This window comes from Pseudopipra pipra, chromosome 7 (genome assembly GCF_036250125.1).
Source record: "Pseudopipra pipra isolate bDixPip1 chromosome 7, bDixPip1.hap1, whole genome shotgun sequence".
NCBI lineage: Eukaryota > Metazoa > Chordata > Aves > Passeriformes > Pipridae > Pseudopipra > Pseudopipra pipra.
In genome coordinates this window covers 25,328,562-25,335,239 of record NC_087555.1, presented here as the reverse complement: position 1 = coordinate 25,335,239, position 6,678 = coordinate 25,328,562, and positions in this window count along the sequence as shown.

Below are 6,678 nucleotides of genomic sequence, written 5' to 3'. Positions count from 1 at the left end.
AGCAGTGCCTACATTTGTATGAGTGAATATCAAAGTGGGACAGCTTTTGTACATCATCACAGGAGTATTTGGCCATAAGATGACTAAGCAGCCTATCAAAGCTGATGCATGTAATAACACAGATAACAGATAACAGTTTCCAACTACAACACAATGTATTTATTCACTCTTTACTCCTGTTTTCTTTCCTTATTTTTCCCTTTTTCTCCACTCAAGCAACTGCCTAGTGACTATCTCACACCTGAAGACAGGTGAAGTAGAGGTGCTTTAGGAGTGCTGTTGCTGTGTGATATTCCGTGGGTGTCAGCAGCAGTGCCGTCTCAAAGACTTGCCCTGGCTACCTGTCCTGCAGAGAATTGCTGCTGAAACATTGCTCTCTTCGCTATTGTTGTGCCAAAAAGTCGCTTCACCTTTAGCCATGGAGAACCCAATTTTGTTTTCTGCAGCTCGAGATCTTTCTGCTCAAGCAAGTGTGATGGTTGGCACCAGCCCTGACCACAAAACCAACCCCTCAGTTTCAAAAACTAGGCTGAGCCCAGTCCTTCCTTTAAGGCCAACAATGGCTTGTTGAAGCATCCATATCCCTGGTCATACAGACTAAGATGTGAAAACTGCTTGGATAAACAATAAAGAGCACAGGCCTGGGGAGGGCAGAGGTAGGAATGACTTCAGTGCTATACATGTGTGGTCTACTACACACACAGGGAGGATGCAGTTCAGTCGCTACAGGCTCTATACAGAATGATGCAGCCATGACAGCTAACACCTTAGGAGGTTGTGTCTACTTCAGGCTATGCTTAATCCCTTCAGTGGCAGTATAATTTATAAACCTACACATTAATAAAAAGGGGGGCATAGGAAGAACCATTCATCTCCTGGTGCAAGTACTTTGACAGAACCTAAATGAGGCCTTATAGGAGTTAAAGAGCACCAGAACAGTAGAAAGTTCAAGTGGGAATGAAGAAAAGTCATTACAGCTTTAAACAGCTGTGTAAAATCCCCAAAGCTTAGAATTAAAAGCTTTTTAAAAGCCTTGGATGGACTCAGAGTCATCAAAATTTAAAGGCAGAACTATTCCAAAGTAGATGCTAACCAGACTTTTAACTCTACGATGGAGAAATAAGTGGAGCAGGAGAGGATTTTAAAAAATAAAGAAGAAAAAATTCCTTCAAAGCCTCTAATAGATTTGGGCTGGTCAAGCTACTGATAGGAGCACTTCTGAGTGGCTGTAAATCCCACACTTAATCTGCAGTGTGGAGCATGAGGCAAATCCACAACTGGTAAATGTATAAGAAGTTGCTGCAAAAGTCTGGAGTGAGCTGGGTTCCTCACACAGCCTTCTTCCAAGCAGCTCACCTCTCCCGGGCTTGCAGCCAGCATGCCTGAGGTAGGGGTCCTGTAAGATCTTTAATCTAAAGGTGTCACTGGTTGTGACTCTGAACATTGCCTTTCATCAGTCTTCCCCTGTCCTTTCATGCTCTTTAGCCTATTAAATATGAGGACTATTGCATTTCAGGGCTGGGTACATCCTTCTTGAGATTCAGAAACAAGGATCTGAGGGAAACAGAGGTACAGACAGTACACACCTGAAAAGTCTCCAGGGAAAACTGTCTTTTGGGCATACTGATTCATATTGAAAAGCTTGGAGTTTAGCACTTTCTTTTTCTGGATATTTTTAATACTATCGCAGCAATTGCACTTTCTTTCCTCTTGAGTTTCCTAACACACACTAAGATCCACAGGATTCCCTCCTGCTGTTGGAGATAAAAATGGTGCAAGCCCAGGGCTCTTCTGAGGAGTGCTCTGTTTATAAGGCAAACAAAGCTGGTCAGCACTCCTCCAGCCGCATCACCTTACATCAAAAAAGATGTTGAATTAACAGAATTGTAAAGTTTTGTAGAATATTCGTAGTAAAAACGTTATGTTCTAGTGGTTTTGTTATCTAGTTTTCACTTTCACTGTGTATAATAAAAATGGAAAAGCTGAAACAGGAAAATACAGAAAATAGGAGTTCTGTGATTGGTAGAACAATATTGTGCATTAGCTCATTGAAACTCAATTTTAAGTTTTTATCTCAATTTGCTTTTAAGGTAAATTTGGAAGTTGCAGGCTAACCCACAAGTAGCAAATCAAACTTTTGTGTCAACTCAAATCCACATTCCTTCCTGCACCACCTTATTCACACAAAATTTATTGTATTAGGACAATAATGGCAGAGGAGAAACCCCTCTTTTTTTCCCCCAAATTTCCAGCATATACTGCTTATAAAGAGCTTGAGCATCAAAATGAATCACAGTCCAGTAACAGGTCACAAGAATGGCACCTGAAAGGAGGAAACCAACAATATAGTCTAGTTTCAGGCAGAGAAGACCTTCCTGGCTGTCACACACTCATCAGGAAACTATTTGTTTATACGTTATTATTATTTATGATAAATGGAGTGTGCTCTAAACCCAAGGCCGGAAGAAACTGTGCAGCTGGAATAAGATGCTCCTCAGATGGCTGCTCTGGGGAGACTGAAATGTTTTTGCAGAGCTAATTGCCTCATAAATTGGTTTTATTCTCCTAGCTGAGGCTAATGTCTTCTTTTAAAGTTAATAAAAAGAACTCAATTTGCTGATTGCTCTGGACTGGTACTAGCAAAAAGAGCTGTTCAGGGACTCTGGAAGGGCCCAGACAATTCCTCAAAGCCATTGCAGCTTGGTTGCTAAGTGGTGACAAGCAAGGTGTTCCCTGTCTGCTATTTAATCCATTTTTCAGTGATGCTGTCACATTGGGCACCTTGGGTATCCCCAAAAACATTGATGGGGAGAGATTATAATTGACAGCCTCCTGTAGCAGACCCTAGGGCTCAGGAATTGAAAGAACAGAGCAATTGTTTATGCCAAAAGAGCACGTTTTCAGCAAGCATAATATGAGCTACAGTGTCAGAGCAGCGCTCAGACCCAGACCAGCCTCACGCACTTCAGTGCACAGTATCAGGGCCACCTCATAACCCACCCCATTCCATGGGTCAGAGCCACCAGCTCACTGGCACACCACTTACAAGTGCATCCCTCCAGAGATCAAACTCAGAGCAACTCTGCAAAGGTTTATCAAGTGGGGCCTGGAGAATTACACATAAAACTGGTGCACATTGACAGCCCCCATGCACAGACAGGTGCTGTGTCCTGTCCCACCAGCCGTCACTCACAGCTAGAGCCTGGGAGCAAGTGGAAGAGCACCAGCATGTACTTTTGTGCCCTGGTCAGGTAAGATATCAGCTATTCCCAGTTGGTGATCCTTACAACACAAACTCCCTGCCATTCCAGTCATGAAGTAAAGGAGCTCCCTATCCAACACATACCATGTGTGGTGGCTGGATGCTCCACGCAATCATTGCAGCACACTTACACCAGCTGCAGCCATCACACATAGGGGAGCTCTTCCATAACCTGAGATAATCGAGAAGGTGACAAACCTACAGCTTCTTATGTGGACAAAAAATTTCTCAGGAGTTAAGAGGGGACTGACTCCAGGAAGAAAACCTTAGCAGATATCTAAGGAAACTGCTTAAAACTCAGTGCCACTCCACCTCCCAAGCACTGAAAGGATCAAGTCCTCTGCTAGTGCTGAGCACAGGGAATTCAGCTTTGATGCTCAGCTTAATTAAATAGAAATATGAAGTAAGAAAGAAAGGCTAATTAGATAGAAATGCAGAGTTACAGGATGTGAATGCTGATTAACCTAATAATAGACAATAATGCTGTTGAAGGAAGTTAAATGGATTGTTTAACGGATGGAATGATCTATAGTATGTAATATATAAAGTACTTAACAGTAAACATTTAATTACCAACTTCAATGGCATTTTTCTTCACCATATGGAGAAAAAGTGCTTCATAAAAGAGTTACTGGATGGGAGTAATTTACAGTCCTGCAAAAACATCTGTATCATACGGGAAAGAGCAACAATTCCTCAGACACAGCAGAATGCCTGAGACACAGTGAGCAATGCTGGGAGTTGCCAGATAGAGTAGAGCAAAGCAAATCAAATGCCTGTACCCCTGATCTGGTACATCACCACCTCTGTGGGGCAGGACCCATGGCCTTCCTGTGCCTCCCACAGGAAAGAGGACTTAGGAGGCAGAGGACAAACATGACACTTCACATAATGGCTCCAGGTGAAACTTGCTGAGGATTTAGGAAGGTGGTCACTTGTCACAGAGGAGCAAAGCCACCCTCTGGTGTGCATTATAGGGAAAGTTCTTAGAGGGCTGAAAGTATCTCTGGTTAATGTGATCATCAAGTGCAAAGCCATGGCCCAGCCACTAACACACCCTGTTCCCAGCACGGATGCTCTCAGTTTGAGCTTTCCTCAGATTTCCTCAGAGGGGCCAGGCAGAAGTCTGGCATATGGAAGGTGTTTTTCAGACATTTGGGATGTTTTGTACTGAGGTAAGGCGCTCACAGATGTCTCGAGTGCCTCCATGTGGCCAGCTCACACCTAACCACAACATCACCTTCCACAGCAAATACAGCACTTTGTGCAAAATCAATAGTCATGTCTCTCCTGGAAGCCTTTAACAGAGATGTACAGAGGCAATCCTGGACATTAGAGAGGGGAAGTCACTCCAGGAGGCTCTTAGGGGTCTCTGAATTACAGTGTGTGGCACAGGAGTTACTGAATATGCTTGACTTCTGCTACAGTAGCGAACATTGTGACAGTAACAAATGTGCCCTAAAGGGGAACAGGATCCCCTTTGGGATACAGAACAACAGGCTTGCACTTCTTACTAGCACAGCAGCAGTCCTAGTACTATCACATTAATTTCATACTTTGGGCTGTGTCACACTGCTCAAACAATGTGAACTTGTGCAATTTAATTTTAATATGTTGCACTCCTGCTAGAGCTTTACTTTCTCCTACCTTATCGCAAAGCAGCTGGGACAGAGGTGATGACCTGCACTTGGTGGAGCTCAACCCCTTCCCTGGCAGGGTCACCTCTGGAGTGGATTGCTTCCTCTTCACTTGGATTTCAAAAAGCAGCCTTGCTTGCATGTCCTCCTTACTCCATGGCTCTGTCATCCCCCCATGCCTGATGCAGCATAGATGGTACCTAAATTTCTATATATTAATTCATGAGTAAGTGCTGAGACAAGCAGAGTACATATGGAGAAGTCAGCCTCAGTAAAAGGGAGCATTTCAAAATGCAGACAAGAAGTGAGTTACCACCACTGTTAGGAAAAGGAAAGCTGATATTAGATTGGGCCCCTGCCAGAGAGTTGGCTACCTGACTCCGATAACTAATAAGTCCCCTTACAGATCTATTCCCCCATCTATTCCCCAGAAAAAGCGATCTCACCAAATACCTACAAGCAGTACATCAGAACAGCTCACAGATTCTGCCCATTGCTCCTGGCAGGGGGCTGCGCCTTGCACGGTGAGAAGTGATGCCTACTCCATTACCTGCACCACAGGGCCAAGGGGAGCAGGCTGGCCATTAACTGCTTGTGATGAGCTAATTAATCATGGGCATTTGCTGAATTCCTGTTCCAGCACCATTATTAATGGCTCTGTGGATTGGGCCGCATAGCAGACGGGCAGCAGAGGCTCCTCCACCTGCTGAAGCAGCAATCCTGCTCTGCTCAGGGCATCGGCTTCACCCACCCAGCAAACTGGAGAAATTGCCAAGAGCTGCCCCAAACTCGCATCTCCTCCCCAGGGTTGCAGAACGACTCCTAGCTCCACTTGGGCTCAAACTCCCCACCACAGTGTCTTCCCAGGTGGCACAGGCTGCCACTGAAGGACAGCCCTGCTACCCAACCACTCCCTTCATGTGGGGATGTCATGGAGCGACTGACTCCAGTCACCACCAGTCCTCTACAGCACGTAATGCCCTGGCTTCCCCCTTGCCTGATCCCAAGCACCCTGGCCTCACCTGGTGCCACATGTATATTCTCCATCTTAGAAGCTTCCTTCTCCAGCTGTGTTCCTGTTCTTCCCTCAATGTGGTGAGGGCTTTCAAGGTTGGACCCGGGGAACCATGAACCTAATGCTGTTCCAGATGTGCTGCCAGGGTTTATGTGGCCACAGCCTGCACACAGCCAGTGAGACCAAGTGCTGCTTGTTTGGAGCGAGAAAACATCACTGGGAATGAATTATGCAGCTGAGCAGAGGTGGCTGACAATGAACTGTTCACTGCTTCCCCTTGGCCAGCCATCTTCTCCCTTCCCGTTTCCTTTGTATTTCTGGGTGATGGGAATGAAACTGCATGAGGAAGGGCAAACAGAAGGCATGCACAGAGCCTCCATGCCTCCCGGTCTCGCTCTTGCCCTGAGAGCTTCCAGCTGTAGCAGAGCTGGCCCGGCTCAGCCTTCTAGGAGTCATCATGCCACGCTAAGGCAGAGCCCAAGTCGCCAACTGCGACTGCAGTGACAGTTTCAGTGGCACAGCCTGCCTCTTCTCCTCTGCCACAAGATTTGATTCAGGTCAATTCCAGTGATATAGAGGTGAGAGGATAAAAGGCACTAAGTGAAGGAATGATGTGAGCACAGCCTGGTCAGCTCCCCGTGCTGGCTCTGAGGCTTGAGCACCTGCATACTGAAGTGGACTCTGGCAGTCCATTCATCAAAATGCTAACTGGCACCAATTTCCATCAGATCCTAGTCTAGCCTTTGGCCAGAACTTGCTATTTA